This window comes from Rhinolophus hipposideros, assembly GCF_964194185.1.
Source record: "Rhinolophus hipposideros genome assembly, chromosome: X".
NCBI lineage: Eukaryota > Metazoa > Chordata > Mammalia > Chiroptera > Rhinolophidae > Rhinolophus > Rhinolophus hipposideros.
Window position 1 is genome coordinate 31,500,164 of NC_138046.1, and position 15,469 is coordinate 31,515,632.

At 39.6% G+C, this 15,469-nt stretch overlaps 1 protein-coding gene across 3 annotated transcripts in view; it reads left to right on the forward strand.

The window, feature by feature from the left end:
- Window positions 1-6,843: 6,843 nt before the first annotated feature.
- Window positions 6,844-15,469, forward strand: part of TENM1 (teneurin transmembrane protein 1) — a 1,334,622-nt gene continuing 1,325,996 nt past the window's right edge. For 2 of the 3 annotated variants that reach the window (XM_081042768.1, XM_081042771.1), the window contains exon 1: window positions 6,844-7,236. The gene's annotated coding sequence lies outside the window, so the exon portion shown is untranslated. The remainder of the gene's footprint in view (window positions 7,237-15,469) is intronic. The other variant, XM_081042770.1, reaches the window with a different exon arrangement.

A 15,469-nucleotide genomic window follows, 5' to 3' on the forward strand; every position in this document is an offset into this window, starting at 1 on the left:
GAAGGCTTAAACCACCGTTTTCAGGCTTCTTTCCTCAGTCTTTTCTCCGATGTCTCTGCTGTGAGCGTTGGGTTCAGCCCCATTATATGCTGCCCCCTCAGTCCTGTGGGCCATAAGCGGAGCCCTAGCAGTCCGAGTTCTTCCCTGTCCTGTAGCTGCATTAGTTCCGGGATGCATCGAGCTCGGATCACTGAGCTAGGTCTGTGTCCTGCGCCAGAGTGGCTCTGTCTCCGCACTTCTCCCTTCCCTCTTCCCCTGCTGGTGGGATTCTCTCACCTTTAGGTGAATTCAGTAGTGGGCCTCTTCGTCTTTCCTGTCTGCTGTGCAGGGAGACTTTTGTGGAGTTATTGTTTTTTGATTAGTTGTAAATTCCAGGGGATCTTTACAGAGGCTCACCTCAAGCAGCCATTTTGATGACATCCCGCAGCTACTACTAGTTGTAGTTTTAATGTGTTCCTCGGAAGAAGTAGGCATAGTGTTTACCTAGTCTTCTGTCTTGGATCTCCCCACATTTTAAAAAGTTTAGAAGGCCCTAAAGTGCTGTTGTCTTCCTGGGTTGTCTATATTGGTATTTATTTATCAGAAGTTAAAACAGACAGAAATTAAATATTTATGTATTGATACACCTAAAAAAGCAGTGATAATCTCATTATATTTTAACATATGATTTTCATGAAAAAGTACTATAATTGCCCAAACAAAAAATTGAGAAGAGTTGTAATGTTATCTTTTATGCCTGGCTTAATAGAACATAGCTGCATTTTCATATCTGGTTTTACACTTAATGAATTGATGTGCATTTGTAAGAATATGTCAGTGAAAGATAAATAGTATCTTAGTATTATTATGAAAATAATTTTGACTACACAGACAAATTTCTAAGGCACCCCAGAAGTCTCTGGATCATAGAAAGGTCAGGAAAAATAAGGCTAGAAAAAGTTTATTATTTGAGAGTTGGCCAATATAAGGATTTGATTGAAACAGGGAAAGATCCTTTGAACTGTAAATCAGATCATATCACACCTTCCCATTGTCCTCAGGGCAAAATACAAAATCCTTATCAAGGCCCCTAAATCCTTGTATGATTTTGCTCCTTTCTGCCTCTCTTGCCTTCTGTCACCACCGCCACCACCACCACCACCACCCCAGATACACAATTATGCTTAGTACACTCCAGATGCACTTGACATTGTCAAGATATTTCTCATGTAAATGATATAGCTTCTTTTCTAGGTGCCTGGACTACTAACTACTACTCTTTATCCAGGCCTCAGATTTGTATCCACTACTTTAGGGAATCTACCTAACCACTACAACCCCAATTTAAATGAAATCTCTTCTATTGTTCTCTTGCCCATACTGTTTTAATTTTCTTCAGAGCACTCATCCATTTAGAATTATAAATCTCATCGTGGTATTGGTTATGTCAGTCTTCTGCCAGTGGACTGTAATCCCACAAGGGCAGGAGCAGGTATTTTTTCTTTTTTTTAAATTAAAGTTTATTGGGGTGACATTTGTTGGTAAAATTACGTAGATTTCAGGTATACAGTCATCTATAGTTCGCATTGTGTGTTCACCACCCAGAGGTATGTTTTCTTTACCACTCTCTTCCCACTACTTTCCCCTGTGTAGGCACATACTAGGTTTTCTATAAATCTTTGTTTCAGAAAAAAATATGAATGAAAGAATGAAGACATGTATGGGGAGCTTATCCTTATAATTGTTAGCATCTAATAGCAATTGTTAATATGCCTATAAATGTCTGCATATGGTGATTATTAAGCACGTGTTTTAGAAGCACTAAATGCTTTAGTTATTTCAATACAAATTAATAGTTACCTGTAAGTCAATCATGACAATAATTCATTAAAAATGTTATGATGATGAGGTCACAAAGTTAGAAAGAATTGTAAGTGCATTTAAATTCCAATACAACAATCCTAATTGTTCTATATTTTTTCTTTTCAAATTATTTTTCTGGAGTGTAATTTCACCTCTCAAACAGAAATCTTTATACATTTTGAAATCAATATTTTCCCTTTTCAACTGTGATAGTTAAAAAGTGCTAAAAAGTAATATTTTAAAAAGTATTTCCAATAAAAAGACAAACAATAGCATAAAGCCAGCTTTCAGATATGCAATGGAAGACACTATGTTATCTTTATGATGATACAAATTATTGTTATTACTATATTTTTATGTGTATGCATATCAAATATAAGTGAATTTCATATGAAGACCAAAGTGCCATTCTTTTAGCTGTCTATAATTTTAAACTTAGGCAATTATTTGAACCCATATAGCAATAATACAAATGAATTGCCACTGCACCCAATTGAGAAGCCTTGGTTTCTAAAGGTTATGATTAATCTGTATTAGAGATACATTTTGTTTTGAGGCTAAGGTTCAGCAACATTGATGGAGCCTTTCCAATGAGGGATATTGTGTCCCAATGTACAGTTCTATGAGCAGGGCTTGCTATGTAAAATACAAAGTGACTTGCTAAAGCCCAAAGTTCAAAAAAAAAAAAGTATTTTGCTTCTCCTTGAAACTCTAGCCAGAAAAATATATCCACAAGATTCATTTGGAAACCAAATAGGAATACATACATAAAGAAAAGACTTTAATTGGCCTGCCACTTGTTTTCCTGAACCTTACTTGGGTGTATGAAAAATAATATGTCTGACTCTATTCTGAACAGATGGATCCAGAATCCTGACCACCCACTGTTCACATCCAGGTTCAAGTGAGCTTTCTCCAATGTGGCTGCCTTCACCCAAAGAGGCCCATAGCTGGCCAGAAATGGGCACTCTGTATCAACAAACTGGTTACTGCAATTTTACAGCGGTTTATGGAAACTGTCTGGGGAGAAAATCATTAAGCTGCCTTTCCAACTTCCAGTCATTTTAGCCAAAAAGTAAGGTGCCAGCACCATTCATTGCTGGATGACATTGTTATCATTTGCAGTAGGAAAGAATGGTTCGCCACAAGAAGTGAGTTTAGAAAGTGTGCTTTTGAAAACATCTTCCCATTAAACAAGCAACCGAACAAAACTACTTAATTTCAGATGGTTCACATTGATTTTCTTCGTGGGATTGTTATTGACTTTAGTCTTCTAATATTATTGTACTTATATTTTTACTTATGAGTACTTAGAAACAAGATTGAAATAATTGATATTTTCTATTATACATTCTTTGCAGAGGCTGCAACCTATGGATTAAACAAATGTTTAAAAATGCCAAGGCCAAAACCTCTAAGTATTGTTTCCTAGGACTGAATTGTTCTAGGTACCTGGTAATGGCCACTTAGTATATGCTTGTTTGATTATTGAAATTTTCACAAATCTTTGAACATCTCAGCTTATTTAAGTCTCAATTTATTTACGTATTCCCAGTTGTGGCATAGTTTCTGTAACACAGTAGATGCTCCATGATCATTTGCTGAATTTAATTTATGTAATTACGTTAATTCTGGGGATAAATATACAAGGGTGTATGTTCTCATGTGTGTGGTCTTTGTTAACAAAAATGTGTATCTCTTAAAACTCCTAACAAATGATTTGAATAATTTAATCAAGGCAACTGGGTAGCTGTCCTATACAGATTGCATGCTTCATTAAAATTGGCTATATTTTCCTTTACATTGGTCATTTTGAAATTAGCACTTTGGTGTACCTTCTCCCTGATATCCACATTTGAAAGAGAAATCTTGGTTCCATGAAGAACCCGACTTGAAAATTCTGCAATTTCCTGTTGCTTAAATGTGTCTAGGGAAATCTCTAAAGCTGAATAAATGCTTTAGGAAACCCACCTACAGAATCAGGCTGTGGACGTCCAGAAGCTGTATATCAGTTCTTCAGAAAAGGAGAAAAGTGACAGAGCCCTCTGTACTTTGGAATTAGAAAGGGAACAATGTTTATGAAAGAACTAAAAGGAGACAGGTGCAAACCAAATGAATTAAGTGCTCCAGGGAGCTGTGTAAGAGGGGTGAGGAAAATATAGAGGAGGCAGTAGAGGAGAGTTTAAAAAAAAAAAAGATTAAAACAGCTGCTGAATTGCCCGGAAACGAGCTCAGTTTCCTTTCATGAAATCCCTAGGCATCAACTGTCCCTTCTTCCCTCTGTCTTCAAAAAGAGTAACAAAGAGACAGCAAACGTGAGAGTGAGATGATCATGGTTTTAAATCCTATATTCCATTTCCATGGCTGCTATGGTTTCTCCACGTCCCATCCTGCCAGAATTCCCTTTTCATTAATGAGGAACTGTTTCCCGAACTGTTGGTTACAGAATTTCCTTAGATTTCAGTGTTTCGAGTCACTGGAGAAGTGACTGGCCAGATGTTTTTTTCCTCCTCCCAGAAATCTTAGGTGGAAATTGAGGAGGTATCCTGAAAGTCTTTAATCCCTCTACAGTTCAGGGTTCGGGTAGTTTTTAAAAAGGAATCTTTCTTTTATTTATCCTAAATAAAAGAAAAATATAGACGCGTTTTTGTTTTGTTTCAGATAACGGTAATGGGTTTTAAGAAGGTTCGTTTACATATTGGCGGCAAGACACAGATTTTATAGCCATTCCTACCCCATTGCTTTTTCAGCAGCTCAACAGAGAGATGGTTCTGGAAGCAGTTGCTATCCTCCTTCCGAGTCGGGTTGTCATCTTTTGTTTCTTTGTTGTAAGAGCAGTGGGGTGGGGGTGGGGTGATGGTGAGCGGCAGGGATTCAAAGGATTCCTGCAGGAAGCTGAAGACGGTGTTGGAAAGGGGACAATGGGGATAAACATGCTCGATTCCCCGATTCTCCCCCTGAGAGTGCTCAGCTCGGTATATTTCCTCTCCTTGCTGTGCATACAGTGTTCCCTCTTTGCAAATACCTGTATCAAAAGCCATTAAAATGGGGAACACATGGTTCCGAGATCTCCCCCTGGCGTCACACTATACTACCTTTCTTTCGAAACCGAATCCGGTTCCCCAGCACTACAGCGCTGAGACCATCCAGCCTGGAAGCCATCCTCGCGCAGCTGTCACCACCCAGGATGGAATACAGCTGCAAGATTTGGTGCGTGCCCACCGCACCATGAGCAACTCTTCCCGGTAATTTGCTCCAGCCAAGGTTCCAAAAGTGCCTTATTGCAACCCCTAGCGGGCTCTCATCTTGACTATAGCCTCTTGCTTTCCTGTCCCTGCTCTTGAGAGAAAAATTTCAAACGTGCGTGCCCACATACACACACATCCTGCCTTATTCACTCAAGAAAACAATCAGTAAACGTTCTTCTCAAAGAAGGTTCGATACTGTGCTGTCTTTCCTTTACCTAGACTAGGATAGCAGGACCGTGAACACTCGCGGGGCTCTTTGCTGCTCTGCGCGCCCCCTACCTGCCTACCGCAGAGGTGGCGCTGGGGGAAAGAAGGTCTGCGAGGACGCGAAACAGGGATTTCTCCAGTTGGTGCATCTCCCCCGGCTCGGGACTTGGTATCTCCCACGGTATGGCTCTCTCTGGGAAGCCAGAAAGGAGAAGGCTACTGTGGGCGTCGCCGCCGCCCTTCCTGGAAGGGGAGCCAAACTCTAATCCGGGGCCTACGCCTCACGCTTCAGTCTCACATCTGGCCCTGGCGTGCAGATGTGGGCGGCTAGAGATTTCCTCTACGGCCTGGCGCCCAAGCCCTCACCATGTCCACTAGGACTCCTAAGCCTCCCGAGGAGAGTTCATGACCATGCAGATTCCGCTTTTCCGCTTTTTCGAGGAAGCTGGAAAGGGTGGAAGGGAGGGATCCAAGGCCTGGAGCGGCGCTGGGTGTTCGCCCTAGTACGTGCCCTCGTGCCCGGCTGGGAGAGGGGCGGAGCCCGTTGAGAAGCCCAGGGACCTGGGCGGCTTGGCAGGGCAGGAGCTAGAGCGCTGGCCTCACCTCCAGGAGACAATGTCACTGCTGACCTGACGTGCCTCCAGGAGACTGCGTGTGGCTGGCCTTGGCTCTCTGGGATCGCACTGTCAGCCGTAGAGAGTCGGCGGTGCTCTCACACAGATCCACACGAGAGCTTGCGGGTCACTTATGCACCGCAGTCACGAACTTGGCTTTTCTGAAAGGCTGGGGAGAGCGGAAAAGGAGGAACCCCAAACAATTTCTCTTCCTCGCCTTTTTGTTTCTTTTGCCAAAGTTGTACAGGCAAAAGACTTGGCATTCTTTTTAAGTCAGTTCTGAGGCTTTACACATCGCAGCAGTGATCGCGCTCCTTTGTGTGTGTGTGGTGTGTGCACGCACATTTGTGTATGTCATGACTATTGAACACTGTCCCAGGTTCATCTTGGGGATGACAAACACTCCTACGAACCCTCCACCCCACCTAATCCTCGGAAAAATAATAATAAAAGCTGGTCACGACAGTCCCCTGGCCAGAAACTCATTGTGGTACGAAATCTAAATTTTATTGATCCATATTCCTTCCTCTGCTCCCATTGCCAGCTTTCTCCTTCCTTCGTTCACTCTCACATCCAGATCTTCCCCATCTCGACCACCCTTCCTAGGCTCGCTACCTGCTCCCTCAACCCTCCTCCCGCTCCTCTTCCGTCTCCCCATCTCAGCTGCGGCTAAAACCTGGAGTCTTGGGGAAAGGGGAAAAAAAAGGAAAAAAAAACACCCTAGGCGCTGCATCTGTCAAACCGGGCATGCTCAGTAGATAGGGTAGGTTTTTTTGGTCTCTAGTAGCTGAGAAACATTTTTTGCACCACCGCAACCAGGCTTAGAGCGCGGCGGCGGCGGCCACGGCAGCATCAGCACTGCCATCAGCGGTGCAGACGACCAGCACCCCGGAGCGTGGCGGGCTGGGGCTTTGCCCGGAGTTCACCTCCGAGTTCCCCAGGGACTGAGCTCACCCCTTCTGCTCGCATACATACGCACACTCTCTCTTTCTCGGACACATACGCTTATACACACTGTCGCACATACATACGACCCCGGGCGCAAGCACCCTCCTGGCAGCGGGCGTCCGCTTGTGCGGTGGTAGCCAGGTTCGGTCCCTGCCCCCGCCGGCTGCCGACTGAGAGCACCGCCTCCGCGAGCCAGAGGAGCGATGCGGGGGCCGAACTGCAGCTCCAACAGTAATGTGGATTAACAGTCACTTCCGGCAGGAACCAGCTGAGATGCCCGAAGTCCCAGGAACCGGCAGCGCCCAGCGGGGCTGAGCACCTGGTTAGGTGCGGAGGACTGCACCGGGGGACGACATCGAAACTTGCTCCTGGACTAGGTAGGTGCGTTTCTCCCGGCCCCCACCTCCTTCCCTCTGGCTCGAAGCCCCCACCCCAAGGACTCCGGGTGAACTTTGCCCCGGGGCTGCAGACGGCGGATGGCGGCTCTAGGCTCCGAGCTGTGGGCTGTATATGCTCTGGGAGTCCTGCCTTAGGTGGCAGAACCTCCGCTCCTTCTCTCGGTCTTCGTCAGGCTCAGGGCTCTGTACTACCCAGGGGAGATGGGAGGTCAGTCTCGTTCGCAGTTCAAATGGGCCCTGGGGGCGCTGCCCTTCGAAGGTTCGCTGGGCTTCAGGCGACACTTTTGCCAACCACCTCCTCCGGTTATGAAAGGGGGGGCCCTCGCCTGGCCTCTCGAGTAGAGCCTAGGCGCTCTAACAAGTGGACCTGGACGCTGGGGATGGGGGAGGCTTGGTCCGAGAAGAGAGTAGGGGGCGCCTCTCCTCCGGCATCTCTCCCACTTGGAGTATCCGCCCCGGGCTCCGCCACTCAGTTCCTCTCCGGCTATCTCTCCGAGAGAAGATGCCTAGGGGCTAGTACCTGTTTGCTTTTGAATTTTTCTTTGAACCTCACTCGGAGAGCCCCAGTTCCAAGGGGGGGGGACTTCAGGACCTCTTTCTAACCTACGCCGTCAGGGGCCCCACCCGCTGCGTCCTCCCTATAACCCAATCTTTGTCAAAAAAGACGGTCATTACACAGCAGTCGGTGCTCTGAACCGTCGGTGTTGGCTTTAACCACGCGCTCAGCTGCGCGGGGTTGCGTGTTTTCTCATTTCCTCCTGAGACGTGGTCCTGGGAATCTAGCAGCGGCCAACACATCTGCGGAGTGCCAGGTATCTTGCGGCATGCCTAGGGAAATGTAACCTCACTTTTCCACGCCACAACCGGTGGATTGCCAATTCAGTTTTAGGATGCTTTTCCTAGAGGTGGAGAAGGGAAGACTGTTAGCGCGACTTGGTGAGTGGATATGTTTGCAGTCAGGAGTGTATTTAAACATTTCAGCAAACCTAGTGCAGCCGATTGTTTACAATTGCGGAGATAAGACAATCTCACTCCACTAGTAGATGCGGTCTCGACTTCCATTTCGCCACCGGGAGAGTAGGGGTGGGAACAGGGTCTGGTTTGCAACTCATGCTTCCTGTTGGCAGCTTCTGGTTTAGCAGCTCTGCATCACTAATACTGGAGATATGCTAATATGGGGAGAAAAACTACGTCTCCAATATGAAGCAGTTGATCAGGAGACTACCTGAACTTTCCGATTTTTTCCCCTGGGATGTTAATCAGGAGGTGTATTTGAGGTGACCCGAAAAAATACAAAAACAAGTTTCTGGTGCTATAGAAGGGAAATTAGTAGCCATTTGGTTTTAGAAACCAAAAGGAAACGAAACACCACAGTGGACTCTAATAGGTACTGGTAGATTAGCATTTAATTGATCGCATTTGAGATAAGTAAGGGTCATAGACAGCTTCCTTGAATTTTAGATGATTCTGTGATTATAATTAACAAACCAGGTACAGTATACTGTGAGAATCAATCCTCTCTCTTAACCTGTTTGGGGAAGACACTGCAAATGTCTGCTGTATTATCCCTCGGCTGAAATATCCTGGTCCATCTTCTTAGTGCAAAGACTCTCGATTTGGGGCATGGTTACCAGTGCTGCCAAGAAAGAGTACAGTCATGAAGGAAAGACTTTTTTATTCGAAGGAGATCCACAGATTTACATTCTGCTCCATGATTCCCAAGCATTTGCTTGCTTGCTCACCCCCACCCCTTGCTCTTTATGTCTACAATATGGGGAAAATGGTTTTTCATAAGGCATAGTATGACCCTTAAAATAAATAACTGGAAAAACAGAACCCCAGTGTTGCCATTTTTGTCCAAGTTCATAAGACTTTTTTTTGTGTGATGTGTTAAGTAATTTACTATTGCAAAGTTTTTTTAAAGGTTGTTAAAAGCTTTCAAGTATGCCAAAATAATATTAGAACCTTTTAATGATAACAAAAGAAAGTCACAAGATGCATTTGAAAAGGGGTTCATGTAATTTCTAAAATGAATCCATCCTCTAAATGTTATTTAAAAGTTTTTGGATTGTCCCCTGGCATGTTTTTGAAAAACAGGTGTTTCTGGAAAATAATTCTAAGAAGAAATGTTAGCATTTGCACAATAAAACTAATAGTCTTATCCCTAGAACAATGCCAGACACACAATAGAAAACAAATATTTTTTGAATACATGAATTACCATTATTGCTAGGTCCCAATTATGAATTAAAAACAGTCATGTCTTTTGACAAACTATACAGTGGGGCTGAAGAAATGAATACTTTGTAGAATCATTGTACTGTAAAGGTGATTGAGATTCCAAATATTCAAACATGTAAGTATGTTAAAAAATAAAATCTGATTATATGTAACTACCATCTCGTTCAAAGGCCTAATTGAAATTCTGAATACCCTAAAGCCCTCGGTGTTTCAATTCAGCTATGATATGTGTAAATAACACTGACATGATCATAGTTTCCTCTATAGTCATTGTACTTTTCTGATGCTTTTAATACAAAGATTGTTGCGGAAGCAAAACAATCAAACATTCAAGTTTATTCTGTACAATATTACTTTAAATTGTCAAACTGCAAAATATTATTTTGATATATTGCCTCCGAAAACAGAAAGCTTAGTGTGGAAGTTTATTTTCCATGATAGCCTTACAAACTTGGAAGTGGTAAGAAGGTTCAATATTGATTAGCATATGTTTTTCCATTCCATGTTAGAGATAGCAATTAGAATCCATGTGATTTTTGCTTGAAGCTTGCTTTTTCCGAAAGTCCATCATTTTCAGTTTTAAATATATTTATCAAGTACTTTGTATAGACTATGGTTAATAAATTCCCTGAGGTTTCCCAAAGAAGTACTTTATTTATTTGTTTATTTATTTCCTTACCTGTTACTTACCTAAGGTCAAAAGAAGACCAGTACTTCAAATACTTGACTCAGTGATTAATTTTTTTGTAAACGGAAACAAATTTTCTTATAGTACTCACATATTTGTTCTCTCTCTCTCTCCCTCTCTCTTACATACACAAACACACACTTACTTAGAAGCAATCTCACATGAATGCCATATAAAATGTGTATGACAATTTTATTAAGATTATATGTTTCTTTAAATTCCTGTTCATTTATCCTCAAAATTAGTAATCTGTGCATACTTAAAAAAGAGGAAGCTTCCCATCATTTAGCATTTGGAAAAAAAAAAGGTTTGAATTGAATTATTAGCACAACTACAGGCAGATTAAATGATGAAGAATATTGTACGGGGTAGGATTTAGCAATTCTGATCAACATTATATATCGATAACTGGAACTGTAGCTACTGATTAGAAAAAATTAAAAGGAATCAAATTTCAGAACTATTCCCATATACAATAACTGCTTTAAGTCATCTGCAGATTCTGAGTATTAAATCAGAATCTCTAGTAGAGATTAAATCACTATTTTGAACAGAGATTACTATTATTTTCCCTTCCCCTAAAAGGCAAAACAATATGAAACCTGGCTTAATACACTATTTCTACTCCTTTCTGTTTTTCATTGATTTTCTTTTTTTTTTTTTTTAGAACTGAGAAAAAGTATCAAATAGAACCAGCTAGAACTGTGCTTAGTTTGAGCAGATGAATGCTATGAAAGGTTTCACACAGCTTTTGATTATTCCTAACAACCCTGATGGTCCTACCATAGGTGTCTCTTCAGTATGTAGTACTCTGTTATAGCAATTTATGTAATGTATAGAGTTTTGTAGTTTGCTAGATGTACTGTGGTACAATTTAGCAAGACCAACGAAATTGCTTACATTTGGAACCATTAAAAATAAGACTGAGGAAACTGGAAAATGATGGATAAACTGAAAATTATTGTATAACAATATTTATATCGATTACACTGCTAACATTTCTGTAATCAAAGCAAACTGGTTTTAATTGGAGGTAGTAAATGTTTTTACAGTTAATGTTGGATCCCTAATATTTTTAAAATAATAATTTAGAGTCTGATAAATAAAGCCTGTTAAGTTCTTATGTAACTTCAGGATTAATTTCTAAACCTGGAAGTATAATCTTGGATAATTTACAACTTAAAAAAGAATTCTGAATTTTACTTCCTGTTCAAGCCTCCACTTTAGGTAAACAATAGCATATGGTGAAACATGCATATATGCCAACTAACCACTGTCTCTTGGATGATGTTTTCAATGTGATGTCATGATTCTGAAATACCGGGCTTTCTATCCTCACCCTACTTTAATGTCTGAGTAGAAAAATTAATTGGGATGTGAACACAGGAAAATGTGTTAAATGATCTCTTTTACTATCAGTTGATCACCCCTCGTGAAGCTCTTACTTGGAGCCTGCATATCTTTGTTTATCGTAGGTATATGTCAAGATTAATATGTTTTTTTCTGGGTACTTATGAGAGGCCTCTATGGCTGTATTTAGGTGCCATCCAAATATGTGAGTGAAAAGTTCCATCAACCATCCAGCTGTTTGGGTTAAGGCAAACAAACAGCTGGTTGGTTGAGAGAATTTTTTAGTTAGTCTCTGGATATTTTGGAGTCATTTAATAGGGTGATGAATTTTAATATCTATATAAAAATTAAAAAAATAAAACACTTTAAAATATATACAGAGTACTTTAAACACTCTTGGGTTACTATAAAATGCCTAACAAACTAAATGCCATCCTGAATCTCCGGATTTCTATGATATGTATAAGGGATGTTGCTTGCATCCCTCAGCAATTACAAAAACAAAAACACACTGCTTTTCAACAAGCCAGTAAATTTAAAACTTTAACTTCAATTCTATCTCCCTCCTCTGTCCCTGGTATTGATTCATCAGTTTGAAGAAATCAACTTAAAGATTTTGATGTGCTTCTTACAATTTTCTGCACCTTATTTTCCACTGATTCTTCTTCTGCAATAGAAACTAGACGGGACAGAGAGCTGGGAGTCACTAACTCAGGATGGGAACCTACTTGTTAATTTAATTTCATGCCAGCCTGTTGGTCCCTGAAAGTAACTGTAAAAGGCTGGGGAATTGAATTTGCAAGCAATAAATGATTAAGCAGAGCAAAAATCCATGACATCTCTGTCATTTTCCTGAGAATATTACTGCAACCCTCTTTGTCCCTACTAAAGCATTTAAAACAAAATCTCGCAGAAATAGAGATTCGATTTGTGTATGCGACAGAGCATTTTTATTCTATGAGGATTTTCACAGCTGGAAAATATTTTCATAATAGCTATTGACATTGAAAAATATGTTCTTTCAAATTATGATTTTGTAGACTTAGAAGGAGCATAGTGATTACAGTAAAGTTAAATATAAATAATGTTTGAATTGCTCGATAGGATTGATTATTTTTCCATTTCAAATATGAAAAAAAATTATTAAACTATATGTATACCCATTTTTTTATTGCAGAGACCAAATGGATTTGAATACATTTCTTTGAAATCTGTAACATACTCATTACCTGCCACCATAAAGCATACTGATTGTTTTAATTTTAATTGACTAAGTTGTCAGTTGATTAAGTAGTCAACAATGAGGATATTGCCTTTTAATGTTTCTCATATTCTGTTATAACATTTTTGTGGCTGATTAAAACTTACAAAATTGAATTTTAGAATCATAAAATCCGATATAAACAGAATTGCAGTCCATGTTAAACCTTTTGTAATATTATCAGCTATGAGTCCTGATCAACTAATATTTTTTCTGTGAATCTATAGTTGGAAACAAATTTCTATATTATGGCTAAGAAAGAGTGATTCCCAAGAAGGATTTTGGTAATGAAAAAAATGAATAGAGATCTAAATCTATATCTATACTATATGTCACCAGGTATTTTTCTGTTTGAAAGTGACTGGAATTTCAAAATATAAATATCTCAGAGACATTTATTAAAGAAAAATGAAGTAGTGATTTAAAAGTTTAGGAAAAATAATATTTTTAATTTTTACATTTTAGGGAATATTGATGATATTAGTATCCAGTTGTTGGGTATTAAATTGTATATATTATGTTAATTGGTTTATTTTTATTACTTGAGCTATATCTGTGTGATACCAGAGTATCTGAGTATACTCAGATGCATGTATAAATTCAGTTAATCATCATTGCTGGACATGTAGATGTCCTAGTATCTGTCTGTGTCTTATCCTCTGTATCATATGGATTTCCTCTAACCTTTCAGTGGATGCTTGGCATTTGGGTGTGCAACGAAAAAAAATCAGTGAATCATCTGAATGGTTCCAAATATCTGATAGACGAATTTTGACTGTTCATCCAAATGATTTTCTGGATTTATAGCCTCAGTCTCCTTTTTGAAATTACTATATATTTACTTTTCAATTGTTTTCCTATTTAAATGAAAGGTATTGCAGATATTCAGAATGCTGATGCAAATGTGTGTGTGCATGTGTAAGATATCCATTTCCATTGTAATATTTGGAATCACAGTTTAGTGTTTTTAGCTGCCTGTATAAACGAGGGCTTTAAAAACAGCCAAAATAAAAGTGCATTACTATCAGTTTCCATACTTCAGAGAAAAATTTGATCACTGGCTAAGGTCTGCGAAAATTTCCCTGTTGCATGATTTTGCATAATTGGTGGATTTTAAGTGTTTATATTACTTTTAATGCCTCTGTCTGGTTTAGACAACTGTCAAAGAGAAGGTGCCAGATTAGTCAGATAATTGGTTTATTAAATAGTGCAATCCCTGTGTCCCAGCTGTATGTAGACATTTTAAGAAAATTCTTCAGTTGTTCAGGGAAATTAGAAAAAAGATACTGCAGATGGCCTAAATCAATAATCCAGGTTTTTTTTAAGGTACATTTAAAATTAAATATTCTAAGAAATGATTAATTCAAGAAAGTTATTGATAATGAACTCATCTTATGTAACACATCCATTGCACCTATGATAATGCCTTATTGAAGGTGTGTCAATCTTGCTAATTACCACCTGTGTTTAAATATAGAGGTGTATAAATACACTACAACCACAAAGTGACTGGAAACCTTCTAGACCCGAAATGTTCCTAGCTAACCCAGTTTCTATCAACAAAATATGATCAACATTTTGAGTGTATACTCTGAGCATTACCCGCCTTTAGCATTAATGATTTTCTTTTTTAAAGCTGCTCTGCTTAATTGCAAGCATTTGAGTGATATTGATGTGTGATCCGCTCTATTAACTAGACCAAGAATAGTCTAGTTAATTTGTTTATTTTATTACAAATAAACACATTTATTTGTGTTTATTTGTGTTTGTGTGTGGGGATGGAATTTTTTGTGAAGAATGTTTATTAGAAAGTATGTGACATTTTTGACCTGGATTTCACAAGCATCATTTACAGAAACATACACCTATTTGCTTACTCTGTGCCTGAAATGAGTATATTTTTGTGATTGTGACTCATTATATGTTTAGCACTTTAAACAATGTAGGGAAGCATTGACAGAATTGCTATGCAAATCAAATAAGAAACTCCTTTTAGAAAGATAGTATTAATTTCACTAATGAGATCTAGTGACCTCTAAGGGAGAAGGCTGTGCAGTTGATTGGCTAATCGATACCTATTGCTTAGATTTGAGAAGACTCTTGTACTTTGAAATACCAATAAAATCACTCTCATTTCTTCTTTCCTTCCTCTCCCTTCCTCCCTTCTTCCCTCCCTCCTTTCTTTCCTCCCTTTCTTTCTTCCTTTTCCTCTCTCTCTCTCTCTCTCTCTCTCTCTCTCTCTCTCTCTCTCTCTCCTCCTTTCTTCTCTCCCTCCCTCCCTTTCTCCCTCCCTCCTTCTTTCTCTTTCTTTCTTACTATTTCCAAGAGTTGATGAAGTATATAGGTTTATGAGAAAGGAAGCTCTGGGCCATTCCATTCACTCAAGTATTGGGATTGATTAATCTCTTTATTCTTTTTTAAATCTGATCAATTCTTTATGTATATCCTAGAAAAATATAATGTGAAATATTATTCTTGATATTGTTTTTGGCTCATGCATTCTTTCAGTTATCTTGGGTTGGAGTTAAAATAACACACCTGTTTCCTGGATTGGTATTTTTTATTACAGATTTAATCTGTGCACATATTCATACATCGTTAGCACATTTGTGATATCTTTTGTGTTTAGTCTGATAAAATGTCAACACTTAGGTGTGACACCATTTATTTTT